The sequence below is a fragment of the Carettochelys insculpta genome, chromosome 13, assembly GCF_033958435.1.
Source record: "Carettochelys insculpta isolate YL-2023 chromosome 13, ASM3395843v1, whole genome shotgun sequence".
In the NCBI taxonomy this organism is placed as follows: domain Eukaryota; kingdom Metazoa; phylum Chordata; order Testudines; family Carettochelyidae; genus Carettochelys; species Carettochelys insculpta.
The window spans coordinates 45,137,097-45,151,919 of record NC_134149.1 but is presented as its reverse complement, the minus strand read 5'-3'; the positions used below and the strand labels follow the sequence as shown (position 1 = coordinate 45,151,919).

At 53.0% G+C, this 14,823-nt stretch overlaps 1 long non-coding RNA gene across 1 annotated transcript; it reads left to right on the top strand.

The window, feature by feature from the left end:
• The first annotated feature begins 5,235 nt into the window (after positions 1-5,235).
• LOC142020299 (uncharacterized) lies at positions 5,236-8,573 on the top strand. The gene is made up of 3 exons (XR_012647347.1): positions 5,236-5,260; positions 5,867-6,052; positions 8,478-8,573. It is a non-coding gene; the product is annotated as an uncharacterized LOC142020299 (long non-coding RNA).
• Positions 8,574-14,823: the final 6,250 nt, after the last annotated feature.

The window sequence follows — 14,823 nt, the reverse complement described above, 5'->3', positions numbered from 1 at the left end:
TCTCAGGGAGTGGTTTGTTTGTTGGCTAAGCAGCCGCCACCTGTGAACGGCAAACTGAGGCTTAGTGTTGCAATTTACGGTCCAGTTTTCATCTGTGTTTAATTACACTGGAGGCAGAACCATGCCAAGGAAAACTGTCGGGAAGCTGATAGCAGCAACTGGCTGTTGGAACATCTGGGGATCTTCTTTCTGTGTGAACTGAGAGTTTAGCAGCATCTGTTAAGGAAACCCCGGCGTGTACTCTGACTCTTCGGTGTGCAGTGTGGGGCTGAGACATGCGCTGCTTAGCATCAGAATGCTAGTGGCATGTTGGTCCCCGCCGGGCTGGCCAGGGCTGATGGCTGTGAGGTAGAGGACTCTCGCAGACCCCAGCACATCAATGCTCTTTTATATTTACATACCAGATAAAGCACAAGAGAGAGCAAGTGCTCACACAGCAAACATCCTGAACCCACCCGCTCATCCTGCTCTGGCGAGTCCCTGGGGGGCGCCGTCTGGGGCCGGGAAAAGATGTAGAGACCCAGTGTCATGCTGGACCTTGCATGTTGGGTTGCGTCTCCCTCTGGCCATCTCCTTTCCCTGCTTGGCCTCTCTCCTGTCCGGCGCTTTCAGGGTGCCTTATTTAAAGCCCCGGTTGACTGCCTGGCTTCCTGTTCTTTTCCCAGCAGGAAGGGAGTGTACATTTACTCTCCTTAGCGTAACCATGGCCTTTAAATGTTTTCACACTGTCCTGTGACGTGGGGGAAGAAGTGCTTTCAGATTGGTCAGAAACGCACAAGAGATGGGCACAAATCACCTCCCCCCACCTCTGTTATTTTAGTTCCTACAGGAAAACACCTTGCAGCTCTCTCACTGAGCTGGGAGTCCAGTCACTAGTCGGCCCTTAGGGATGTAGAAAACTGACACCATAACCTTTGAATAGTCCATGGTTCTGAAGTTGTAAGAGGTGTTCCGCACACTTCTTCACTCAGGCTACGTCTACACCCCGGAGATCTTTCGAACGAAGCTCTTCCGGAAGATCTCTTCTGAAAGAACTTCTTTTGCAAAAGTGCGTCCACCCACAGAAAAGCAGATCAAACGACTGATCTGCTCTTTCGAACGAGAGCATCCACACGGCCCCTGCTCTTTCAAAAGAACGGGCCAGGGATTGAAAATGGAGCCTGTTCTTTCGAGAGAGGTGCCCGGTGGAGTGTCCACTTGTTTTCTTCCAAAAGAGGCTTTTGAAAGGGGGCGCTCCTCCTGAAATGGGCAAGGAAGGGGGATTTCAAAAGACGCGCCACGCGCTGTCGCTTTACTTGCCAAAGAACGCTTTTTGTGCGTAGGTGCTCCATGGGCTCTTTCAAAAGAGCCCCCTTCCTTTGAAAAACCTTTCGAAAGAACTTGCTAGTGTAGACGCAGCCTAAAGCCGTTGTTTATAGTTACAGTGTAGTCCTCCCCTCTAAAAAGTGCTAGCAAAGAGCTAGAGGGGGAAGAGCCCGAGGAACTGAACCTATCAAGACTTACTAAATTTTGTGCAGAGTCGTGTTTTCTTTTTGGAGTGCCGAACTCTCACCCTTGCTTCATTTACACAGAGCTCCTCCAGGCAACCGCCGTGTTTTCCTGCTTCTTGCCTACCACGGAGCGTACTTTCAGGGTGCAGTGATCGTGGTAATGGCCTAGCCTGTAAGAGTTTGAGCAGGACAAAGAATGCAAAACATTGTTTGCCAATATGTATGTGAATGTGTTTCAGACGGGCTTATGCCCTGTTTACATTTCGCATAGAACACTAGAACTGGAAGGGACCTCGAGAGGTCATCAAGTCCAGTCCCCTGCCCTCATCTCGTGGCAGGACCAAGTATCGTCGCTAGACCATCCCCGATAGGCGTCTGTCTAACCTCCTCTTAAATATCTCCAGAGACTGGAGATTCCACAACCTCCCCAATCAATTTATTCCAGTGTTTAACCACCCTGGCAGTTAAGCAGTTTTCCCTAATGTCCAACCTAAACCTCCCTTGCCGCAGTTTAAGCTCATTGCTCCTTGTCCTGTCCTCAGAGGCCAAGGAGAACAATTTTTCTTCCTCTTCCTTGTAACCCTCTTTTAGGTACTTGAAAACCGCTATCATGTCCCCCTCAAACTTTTCTCTTTTCTAAACTAAACCAGCCCAGTTCTTTCAGTCTCCCCTCATAGGTCATGTTCTCTAGACCTTTCATCATTCTTGGTGCTCTTCTCTGGACCTTCTCCAATTTCTCCACATCTTTCTTGGATTTTCATTTTGTGAAATGTTTCATAGATTCCAAGACCAAGGAAGAACCACTGGGATCATAATCTAAACACCAACAATATAAAACCTCCCAAAAATAATTTCCGGGGCAGATCTTTTCCAAAACCCATCCAGTCAGGATTTAAAGAGGCCACTGATGGAGAATTCACAATCCTTGGTGACTCACTATCGAACATTTATGTTTTATTTGTAGTTTCCAGCCACTCAAGCTGTACAGCTCCCTCTCCCATCGAAAGTGGAACAGAACAACCCTCGACACCCTACTCCACTTCCCTAGGCAGAGGTTTGCTTCCAGAATCTTATACCTTTTAACTTTCTTTGCCTTGTGAGACAGGAAGAATCTCAGAGAAGATTGCTTGGACATTTTCCTTCAGCACGCTTCTGAGTTCTTTATGGTTATCTGCTATCGATAAGAGAGTCCAAGTTCAGTTACCAGACTATTCAGTCCTAGAGAAGTGGTTTATGTTTTGGCTCTGGGACGATGGTACAACCCCCTGTTATCTTCCTGTCTCGTGTGGAATGCTGTTTTGATTCTTCTCGGTACTGAACACCCAACAAGGCTCAACTGTCTGCCTTGAATACTTGGAGTTTTCTTTGTGGGTAAGCTTGACTTTCTTACAGGTTGGACCAAGCTGCCATCCGCACATGTTCTGCCACATCAGTCAATGGCTCCAAGGGTTAAAACCTCACAGCCTTTAGCAAGGCACCAACAAACAGGGGCCCATGGTCCAGCTGTGCAGCCTGTACACAGAGAGCAAACCACCTACCACGGACCAAGCACGCCTCTTACCACATCTAGCTACCCCAGACCTGGAGTCAACAACTGCATCTTGTGGTACTCTCCTGGCAACTGCCTCTCTTCTCAGAGAATATTTTATTGAGATGTTTACTCTTTACACCATAGATTAGAACACACAAAAAGGGATGAAGAACACATGTAATTAAGTAAATCTGGTGTGACTCCTGGATAGTTTGCAAGCAGAAAGAGAGAGTTAGCTTGTCAAATAAATTGTTAACTGGAGATTATTTATATAGACCGTTGATAGAATTTAGCATTTATAATAAGTGTTTTCTTGCAGCGTATCTAAACCCCTTACAATTAATAATCTCTCCTATCTCAGACTGAGCTGTGACACCCTGACTAACCTTTCCGCACCTGAAGAAGAGCTCTGTAAAGCTTGCCTCTTCCACCAACAGAAAGCGGCCTTGTCTGTCTCGTGTTCTGGGATCAACATGGCTACAACAACCCTGCAAAATCTGTCAAATCTTTTAACCTTTGTCATAAACCTTTATTTATATTGTGCTACTTCCTACAGCCCCCATCTCCCAACGGCAAATGGGAATGTCGTTTGGAAAAAACAGACCCTCGATTTGCACTGGTCCGGGGCACTGCCGTAACCGCATGCCCTATGCCAAGGAGCCCTCCTCCTGCCCTCCATTTCTGCAGCAGGGTTCCGGCAGGCTCGGTGCTTTGTGTTACTCTGCTGCCGTTCCTGGAGGAAGGTCCACCAGTGGGCCAGGATCCAGGACCACGTTCTGGGAGTCCCTAGGCCTCTTACTGCCAGGAGCTGGAAGTGGACAACAGGGGATGAACTGCTCAGTGATTGAACTGTTCTGTTCATTCCCTCAGAAGCACCTGACACTGGTCGCTCTTGGAAGATGGGGCACTGGGCTGGCTGGACGTTTGGTCTGACCCAGTGTGGCACCAAGCAAGGAGTGAAAACTCAGCATCGGCCATCAGGCATCCTTATTTGCCATCCCGGAACAACGCTCAGCAACACACTACTTTAGCACCTTCAGCTAAACCCTCTTCCTTCAGGCTGTCTCCAGGAAGAGCCGGCACTAAGTCACTTCCTGGTCCAGGCTGAGGAGCAGATAGCAGGTCTCCAGGCAGTCAGGGCCCAGGCGGTGTTCAAAATGAGGCTGCAGATCCTCAGGGTTGAACTGGGCCGGGCCAGGGACATCATCAGCCAGAGACGGCCCAGCCTCACCTGCAGGTAAGCGACAAACAGGTGAGTTCAGATGGCCCCGTGCAGGTCTCCCCGGGTTGGGCAGCGCTGTACGGCACCGTGCTCTTCCCCCCAGCCCAGCTGAGTCGAGGCTGAAGTCAGACATTGCCCAGGGGCCACCCCGGGGTATTTGTAGCTCTCTCGCCGCTTTCTGGGAGGTAGCTCTCTGCAGCACACCACTGCTGCTCTACCTGCACTTGGTGCGGCAGGGGCAGTGGACGTTGAGTCAGGGTGATGTGAAGGAGCTGGACGAGTTGCAGTCTGGTCTCAGCTCTGCGCCGAGGCGCTGTGTGTTTTGGGTGTGTTAGGTGACTTTTTCACGGGAGTTCCCCCAGGTGTGGCCTGTGGGCAGCGTGGAATGAGCGACCGGCAGGGTGACCGGGAAGCTCACTGGTCTCAGGCAGCGCAGGGAGTGTGCTGGGGAGGGAAGGCCTAGTGTGTTTACTGCTCCTATGCGGGCAGATTCAGCAGAGAGAACGGGCCATGGGGTGCCCAGAAGGCACTGAACACAGCACTAGGGAGATAGGTAGAGCCATCCCCACTCCTACTGCCGTCTTGGGCCTTGGGCTAGCAGTGGTTTGCAATGGCTGAAGCTGAAAGTGCCTGGGCCAATGCCCGATGGGGAATGATACAAAGGGTTCTGGACCACGCGTGGGAAGGGCAGAGGCTGCAGGCGGTTGAATCAGTCCTGAGCTGAGGGCCCTTTTTCTACTGCTCAGCTTGTCTCCTGCAAAGCAGAAGCCCAGGAGCCAGGGTCATCCTGGCCTCCTTGTCCATCCCTTGCAGACCTGCAGTCAGTATGGAAAGGCAAGAGGATGAGTAGCCCCTGTGGGCCAGCAGATTTACTGCCGTTGTGTCCTCCTGGGTCTTTGGCGCTGTTGATGATAACCAGAAGGGCCAAATGATTGCAGCAGACCCTGCAAGGTTCCCCAACAACCACAGACCACATAAGGACTGAAGGCGCCCGGCCAGGGTTTATTGCCAAGCAAGGTACAAATAACAGTTGTCAAGTATCGATTACTGCACTGATCCATGGCACAGACGTACCTGCAGCAGTGGACTGACGCAGTCCATGGTAATTCCACTGCCCCCTAGGTCAGACAAAGACGGTTTGGTCCCCCAAGACATCATGTTATAGGCCGGGAGAAACAAAGCACACCTCACTGCAGAGGCTGTCAGGTTACCACCCTCTGACACGACTTAGATACCACGCATCACTCTGTACCCTGTGGTTTGGTTAACTCATCTCTTATCCATCCTGCTGTCATTTTAGACCCTTTCCTGAACCTAGCACCTGTGAGGAGTTGGTCCCAAGGTCTTTTTTAATGAGCTGGTGGTACCTTGTGATTTTCACTTACGATCAGTACCAATTACTGTTCCGCACCAAGGCCGATTACCAACGAGTGTTTTGTAGGCTCAGCCCTGGCTGAGCCACGTTCTGTTAGCTGAGGCCGGCCTCTTGCTCACAGGTTAGCTTTGCTCTGAGCCATGTTTTGTCCACTCTTGCTAGGCCTTGCGCCTCAAACCGGGCCTGTGCGGTATGGGCGTAGGCCTGCATCTTACTACAGTCCCTCATGTGTTTACTCTCTCCCGCAGGGCTCCTCACCTTTGCCTGTCTCCTGCAAAGCCTTCAGGGTGGAAGAGCGAGCAGTGGGCTCTGGGATATCCGTCTCTTCCTGGAACACCTCGCTGCTGGCCAGCACCTGGATCGCACAGCGAGCGCTGCTCACCACCTCCTCCAGGCTGGTCTCCGCAACCTCCTCGAAATCATCAGGGTAGTCGGTCAGTTCCGTCTCATCCTTGCACTCTGCAGCGGGAGGGGAAGGGGGCCCCCAGGACATTAATAGGGTCTCAGGCTGGTCGTGTGCTGCTCTTGGAATAGAGACACATGATACACATCTCTGCACCAAACATCCTCCTCCACTACCACACACGCCTCAACCCACTGCACTGCAAACACGCTGCTCCCCCTGCCCCTCAGCACCCAGCTCCATGCTCCCCCCAGCCTGTCACACGCCTCACCTGCTCTTACCTGGCACCTCCTCACCCACACGCTTCACATCTCCCTGCCTGCTGCACTCCGGACCAGTGCCACGCCCTGTCTCCACAGCACCCTGCGCTGAACTTCGGCCCCTATGTGGGGGATAGCCACGGGCTGCTGCGGGAGGCCACGGGTATGTCTCATACCGGGGCTGCCCCCCTCCCCAGCAGAGCCAGAGCGGTGCGGGACGAGGCCTCCCTGCCACCCTGCTTGAGAGACACCTGGGATGGCTGGACTAGCTGCTTCCCCAGCAGGCGTGTGTTTGCCAGTAACTTGTGCCAGTGCTCCTCAAGCAGGGCTGGCTCCCCAGGGGCCTCCAGCAGGTTTCAGGGGTCCACCACGCATGGCCGGCATTAGACTTGCTGGGCCCAGGGCCTTCAGGACCACAGCCCAGGACCTGAGCAGCTTGGTTCCACAGTGCCCCCCCATGTGCAGGACCTGTCAGTAGCCCTGCTTGTGATCCCAGAGCCCCCGGCGGTCCTCTGCAGGAAAGCAGCTGCTGTGGCACAAGTGGGCCATGGAGTTTCTGTAGCACTTTGGGGTGGCCAGAAAGAAAACGGCTGACAGCCCCTGACCAGCGCTGCCGACAGAACTGCCGGGCCCTAGGCAAGATGTGCGTGTGTGGCGGGGGTTGCTCTGGGCTGGGGACCAGCCTCCCTCCACCAGCCCTTCAGGGTTGCCTGGTCCACGCTGCCTGGGGCTCCAGCAGTGGTTTAATGGGCTCAGGGCAGTGGTTGCAACCGCCCCAGGCCCCTTAAAGTGGCCAGGCCCCGGGGCAGCTGTCCCTTTCCCCCTCCCCTCCCGTCAGCGGTCCTGCCTTTGACCTGTGCCGCTTGTGTCAGGACAGGGAGGTTTTCCGTGCAGGAAGCCACTCTGTAGCAAGCTGAGAGGATTGACACTTTGGGCTGCATTTCCTCAAGCAGCCAGAGGTCTGGGGGTTCTCTCAGTGCTCCCTGCCTTGCTCCAGAGGGTTGCAAAGCTGAGCTTGGACATGCGTGACAGCGGGGCTCCCTGCACACCCCAGAGCCCTTCCTGGCTGTAGTTTGTCTTTTCCACACCTCTTCCCAGCACAAACCCGGCTGCACAACAGGGCAGTGTGCAGAAACGAAAGGTGAGGGGGTTGGATTGTCTGGCCAAGGTCATCCATGGCAGTCTGGGAAAGTCCCTGACCTGCACTCGTGCAGACGGGACGCAGGAAGATACCTTGTAAATCTGTGCTCAGAGGTCTGTCAGGAGAGCTGCACTGGTCTGCAACGAAGGAAAGACACGCGTTAGGCAGGGCAGGGCCTCCCCTGCAGTGGGGTTTCTGTGACAGTCTGGTGTAGCCCAGAGATGGTCCTGGGATGCAGAATTCCAATTTGGGTGCCAGATTTCAGCTCCCCCACAGTTCCAAGTCTCTGACTGCAGGGCTGTGGGTCAGGCCTGACTTGCATTTAAATCCTGGTTCAGTCCCCAGTAAAAACATCCGTTTGGTTGGTCTGAGCCTAGATTTGATTTAACCAGTTTTGTTTAGCGAGCCCTCCCTAGCACCAGCTTGCAGAGGCAGCTGCAGACCAGGCCTGAGCTGCACCAGCCGAGTGTGCGTGAGGAGGGGCAAGATGAGATTAAGGGGTGAGGCTGGGAGTGGAGAGCCAAAGCTGCAGGCAGGGAGCTGTCTAGTTGTGACTGCTGGAAACGGTGCCAGGTGCAAAGCTCTTTATAATCATAGATAGTTAAATCTCCAGAACACTGTGAGGTTGGCTGGGTGTCCTCGTCCTCACATCACATGCCTCTGCGCAGGTGCATGGATGTAGATGAAAGGAGCTGCTTGCAGGGTTTGGTCTCGTACAGCCCATAGTGAGCGTGGTTACTTTGTGCTTAGACACCTGGCTTTGGGAAAAAATGAGCCCTGTTATTAAACAGGGCTCAGCCCGTGTCCGTAATGCACATCGCTGCCCTGGGGCAATAAGGAGCTGTGCTGGCCCAGGAAAATGCTAAGGAGCCTGGCACTGCCCCCACAATGAGGTGCTGAGACACCATGTCCCTTAGGCACATCACAGAGTCCCCGGGCTGGCACTTAGGGCACACAGAGCCGCACAGCTACGAAGGGTGAGGAGCACAGCGGCAGCCTGATTCAGGCCCTGGCAGCAGGGCACCTGAGCAAGTTCTTTGCATGTCTCGACCCAGGATTGCTTCACGAGCCCAACAGAGCAAGAACACGTGGCACCGTTGCGTCAGCTGCACTTTGACTCCTCTGGCTGGCCTGGTGGCCCGAGAGGTAAGACTTGTGCAAACGGCGAGAGGTGCTTGGTTCAAATTGCACACAAGACCTGAAGGTGGAGAGGAAAGCCGTGTGCATCTCACCCGAAGACATGCAGAACAGGCCTGGATATGGTGGTGGTGTGTGTCCGCCTCAAGCCGGCATTTCAGGTCTGGGTTCTAAATTTCCAAACGCTTGAAATTGTGGTTTTCCTTTGTAATTCTGACAAAATTAATACTGAGGCCAGGTCTGAGCATTGCCCAGCATGGCTGTGAAATTCAGTCTGCTGTAGGAAGGCAGCTATTTGCAAAGCTGTGGCTGTATATTTAAAGAAAAATTTCCAGCTGCCCCCAAAGTGGCATCTGACTATGTGCCTGGCGAGTGGGTAGTTAGGCTCACAATTACTTGCCCTGCATGCACAGATGCCGGTTTGCATGTACAAATGTGAGGTTTATGCAAACAAATGTGCGTGTGTGATTTTTTTCAGAAACCCAGTTGGAGGCACTTGATACACAGCCCTTCACCTCCTCAGATGCTACGATTGTATGTGCATGTGATGGTTGTCAGGGTTTATGAGCCAATATTTTTAGTGCTGCTGTGTCTGATTTGCTTATAAATAATAAAGAAAATCTCCCATTCTGCACCGTCAAAAAACCAAGAACCTGGGCTGGGGGCCAGCAGGTCCATCCCCCATCGCCTCTCCCCACCAAATAAAACAAACCATCAAAACCTCACGCTTCCCCCTTTCCCATTCTGGGATTTCAACCTGGCACCCAGAGCCCTTTCTCCTCTCCCACCCAAGTGCCTCTGGGGCTCTCTGATGCCCCTTACTGTTTCACTCGATTATTTTACTGTACTTAGAAGAACCGGTCAGACTACTCGAGAAACTGCCCACAGCAGTGGCCAAACCCCAGCTCTTACCAATCTCCCTGGGCTCCTCCTTGGTCAGAGCTGGACTGGGACTGTCTTCAAGGTTCTCCTCAGTGGAAGACCCACTTTCGTGCTCAAAGTCCTCAGAGTAATCTGAGCTTCTGTCAAGGGTGCCAGGGAGCAACTCTGGCTCACAAAGCTCTGGGCTGCGTGTGCTAACATAGGGTGGAGCTGACTTTGGCCTGAAGGGTCCCCTCCCTGGGTGAGCCAACAGCGACTTATTTCGAGGAGCGGGTGGAAGGGGATCTGAGCTGTCCTCCGCCCGGACCTTGGCCAGATGCTGCTGCGTGAAGAGCTGGGATTCTTGGTGAAGCAGGAAAAGTCTGAGATGTTGCTGGACGTAAGGGATGTTGAGGATGCTGCTGGCACTGGGTCTCTTTAATGGGCTCTTCTCCAGGATGGTTCGGATCAAGCCGTGCAGGGACTCGGAATAGCACTCGGGCACAGGGGCGTAGTTGCCTTTCACTATCTTGTGGAACAAGCTGATCAGACTGATCCCATCGAATGGGGGCTTCAAGGCACACGTTTCAAAGAGGACACATCCCAGTGCCCAGATGTCAGATTTGGAGCTGTAAGGCACATCCTCACAGAGCTCTGGGCTCAGGTAATAGGGGGTGCCTACAAAAGTGCTGGCCATGTCCAGGGTGCTGTTCATGACCTTCGAAATGCCAAAGTCCCCCAGTTTCACCATCCCCTTCTTTGTGAGAAACACATTGGATGTTTTGATATCCCGGTGCAGGATCTTCATGGAGTGGATGTGCTGCACAGCCATGGCTAGCTGCACAAACCACTCCATCACCGTGTTCTCAGGAAAGTATCCCTCCTTCCTCATCTTGATGCGGTCGTCCAGGGAGCCACCCTCACAGTAATCCTGGACGATGAACATATGTTCCTCCTCAAAGAAATGCTCATGGCAGGTTACAATGTGGGGGTGCTTGAGTTTGCCCAGGATGGTCACCTCCTGCAGCACGGCCTCTTTGGTTCTCATTTTCTTGGAGGGGTCTGTCTTGATTTTTTTCACAGCAAACTGTTTCTTTGTCGCCGTGTTCCTCATTAGGAAGACCTCAGCACTCGACCCCTTGCCTATGGCTAGTATCTGCTCATACTTCTCCATTGTCTCAACCAGCGTTTAGGCTAGAAGGAGAAGAATCACCTCGGGTTACCATGTTGGCAATGTCCGACAAGCCTGCATGCTTTCTCGTTCGCGACTTAGCCCGATTTTATGCTAATTGCGGGGCTGTGCCTATGGCAGGTGTTGGACGGGGAAGGGCCTTGGTGCAGGATTGGAGCCTCTCACTTCTGCATCCCTGGTTTGACAGTGGACCAGGCCGGGAGGGATTGAACAATGTGGCTGTCTGATGCCAGCTGCTTGGTGGGCCTGCGTGGAGGGACTGGTGGGCTCAGTCAGTGGCTAGGTGCTACATCACAGAAACCACTATGACACTAACCCCCTTGGTGGCAATCTTAGCCAAAGGGCCAAGGATTGAATGGGCCACACTTCACACTTCACCAATATGCTTCCACTCAGCCCTGGCGGCCTCTCCAGGGCTGAGTGGAAGCATATTGCTGGGGGTGGGGGTGTAAGCAGGAAGCTGGCACTGCGGCTGGGCTGCAGCGTGCCTGAGATGCTAGCAGACCAGGGGCAGCTCCTGCTGACACCCGCATGGTCACAAGAGAACACTGACAAATAGCTGGTGGAAGCAGCTGGCTCATCTGAGAGTTAGTCGAGGTGCCGTAGGCATTAGGGTATAAATGTGCTTAGCTTGGTTTTGAAAGCTTGTGAGTTGCTGTGTGTATTAATCTCACTTATGACAAACCCCAGGCAGAAGGAACAGATTATGTTTCTTGGCTTCTGGGGGGGCCAGTGTTTACTAGGCACAAGCAAAGTATCCCCAGTGCTTGGTCTGGGCTAGACTTAAAAGACTTATAGAACTTACTACAGAATCTTTTATTACTTCTTGAAATGTGGGATTGTAATGTTTTTGTGTCTATATATTTACCTGCTTTAATATTGTAAACAACGCTCTCGTTTCCTTCCCCCACGTTATACATCTGTATGTGGTTTAATATAGGATTGGCTACGAAAGTCTTGGGTCTGAGACCCCTTAAGGTACACTTGACCTGGGGTAAGTGATTGGCCCTTTGGGACTGGAAGTAACTTGGAGATTTCTGAGACCCTTGGTATAAGGAACCATCTATCACACTGTTGCTCATCTTTTCCAGCTTTGTACCCTTGTCAGGAGTCCGGTCTGTTGTTGCGTAACCCCAAGTTTCATCTCTTGTAAAACTGACTTGCTTACAAAATCAAATATAAAACTACAAAAGAGCTCGCGGTTACGAAAAAGTGGCTGACTTTCTCCTTCATACCATTTAATTATACAATAAATAGGAATATAAATACTGTCCTTCCATTTCTGTGCGCAGATCAGTATAAACAAGTCATTGTGTGAAAGTTTAGTTTGTACTGACTTCACTGGTGCTTGTTACGGAGCCTGTTCTAAAACGAGGCAAAAAGCGAGATGAGTTGCTGCCCTCCAGGGAAAAACTCTGTGGACTGCTGGTCCCTCTAGTTTTTCCCACCCACGTACGGACTGAATTTTGCTTTGCGCGCCAATATGGAGGGGAGAGGTAACACATCCCCTCTTCCCACCACACATTGATGTGTTTCAGCCATTCCCAGCAAGAGTTCCCTTAAGTGGAGCGCTGGGGTGGCACACAGGAGAGACACAAATGCTGCCCGGCTGACTAGCAGAGTGTGCGCAGCTGGCAGCCTGTGTTTCGACGAGCGGTGTGCAGCCACATCTTCCTCGGTGCAAACAGCAACATCTATTCTCCACACGGATGGGGAAAAGGCACAGGGAACGTTGCAAGCTGTGATTAGATTTTAACTGGTGCCCTGGGCAAAAGGTGCTGACCTCACGCCCAAACTCCTGAGTTATCCAGGCCTCTGTCAGTAGCTCAGGGGCTTTACCATATACCCTCTGCCAGCAGAGGACAAACATCGATGTGGGTTCATCTGAAATTTTCGCCTCGCTCTTCGAACAGCAATAAAAGCAGTGCTGTAGCCGTGCCACAACAGTGCCTCTGGACCAGCTGTGTTTGCTCTGCACCCCGGGCTTTTCTAACTTCCCTCCTCGCACTTTCTTTTAAGCTGTTGGCAATAGCAGGTTTCTCCACCAACGAAACACCCAACAAAAGCAAACCACAGCAAAGCTACAGGAAGTAAGTAAAAGAACGTAGGCCAGGCTGGGTCACCCAGTCCAGCCCCCCGGTATCACAGGAAACCCCCGTCAGATGATCGTGTTCACAAACTGCTTCAGAGGATGAATGAAAAGCAGCAGCTGCCATCACTGTAAATGCATCTGAACGTAATATGAAAAATGGTCCTTCCCATTCTCTCAGTTCCAGGGGATTTATGGTGTATCTTTTTCATCTGTCCCGTGCTGCTCACGAGTGCATGCAGTCACCGGTCTGAGTTACGCATCGTTTGCGCTGAGTTTCTTTCCTGCTCCTTTTGCTTTTCTTTGCAATATCTGCCATTTTTGTGGGGCTTTGCCACAGACACCTCCAATGTTTACAAAAGGGGCAAAGCAGAAACAAAGCAAACTCACTCCAGCCCTCTCTGGGCCAGGGCATTCATGCGTTCCCTTCTCTCGGGTCCCGTCATGGTCCATCCCCCCCAGGGACCGATCCCTGTGACTTTACACACCCTTCCTGCTAAACCCGGAGGGGATTGCTCTGTGCTTTTGGGTTACAAGTGCCCTGGCCACAGGCATGCCTCCGCCCGAACGTTAGCCATCCTGCTTCAGTTTACCTGTCCCCTGTGCTTCCTCCCCCTCTCCCCGCTGCCCGTTCTCTAGGCTGCTGATGCAATGGCTGCAATAAACAGCAGCCCCAGCTTGGCCCTGCGTGTGCCTTCCTCGAGCTCGGCAATGGGGCTTACCTCCCTGGCCACGGCCCACAGGTCAGAGCCCCCCGCGTCTGGAAACGCCACCGACCATCCTGCAGCGCTGCTTGGCAGAGAGATCGCAGCTTCCGGGCAAGGCTTTGGCCAGGGCAGCGCCGGTTCCCTCTTTGCAGGCAGGAGGCTGGTGGGTGCCCCGGAGCAGCCCCGACGAATCGCCCCTCGGGTCCCCAGCCAGGAAGCGGAGCGCTGGCGTGTTTGTTCTCGGGCTTCCCCACCTGGCTGGGGCCTGGTGCGCCCTGCGCTGCCAGACGTTTCCGTGGCAACCCAGCCGAGCCAGCTGCCAGGCGAGCCCGCCGAGGAGCAGTGACGCTGGCTGCCGAGCAGCCTTCACCAGGCGCGAGAGCTGCCTGGGGCCTTGAGACCTTCACCACAGGGCAGGGCCGCCCCCCAGCCATGCCAGTCTGAGGCCAGAGGCCTTTGGGCCTGATCCTTGCCTCCATTGCACCGACGTGCAGCCGGCTACCACGTGGTGCAGCCAGTGGGGCTCCAGACCCTCCTTTACGTGTCCCCAGGGGAAAAATGCTGCGGTGGCGGGGCCGTGCTTCCCTGGCTGTGCTCACACGCTGCAGCATGGCCGGTACCCACGAGGAGTAAGGAAATTCTTGATTTGCTCGGAAGAGGAGCACCGCATACCACACCAGTGCTCAAACAAAGTGTGTACTGACCCCCTCCCCACTTCCCCGGCGACACAACAGAGGAAAGGGTCAGCTAGAGGCAAAAAACCACAAGCCCCAAAGTCCCAAACTGAGACGTGAGTAGAGGAGCTTCTGGAAGAAATGGAAAAATAGTGATAAGTCACCAGGATCCACGGGGATTCACCCAGGATGAATGCAAATGCAAAACTGCTAACTGTGGTTTGTAACCTACTACTTAAATTTGCTTCTGCACCAGATGTCTGGGCAGTAGCTAATGTAATTTTTAAAAAGGCTCCAGAGGCAATCTTGCTGCTACGTTTGACTTTAGTGCCGGGCAAATAGGGGGAAACTGCCGCAGTGACAGACAAATAGATAAACATGATCTGATAGGGAACAGTCAAGCATGAGGTGGCAAACTTTGCAGATGGTACGAAATTACACTAGTCAATTAAATGCAAAGCTGCCTGCAAAGACTTACAAAGGGGTCTCCCCAAACTGGGCAACGGGCAACCATGTGGCAGCTGAGATTCTGTGTTCATAAGTACTGTGAGGGGGTTCTGGGGTCCCCCAAGCTCTGCACCCTGTCCGCAGGCAGGAGAGTCTCTCACTCAGCAGGAAAACAGCGGGTTTATTAGCCGACAGGACACAGCATCGTACAGAGGAGTCAGTGCAGCAGGCAGAGACAGCCAGTCCAACCCATGTTGAGGAGACGAGGCCCCGAGGGGCCCCCAGAGCCAGGGC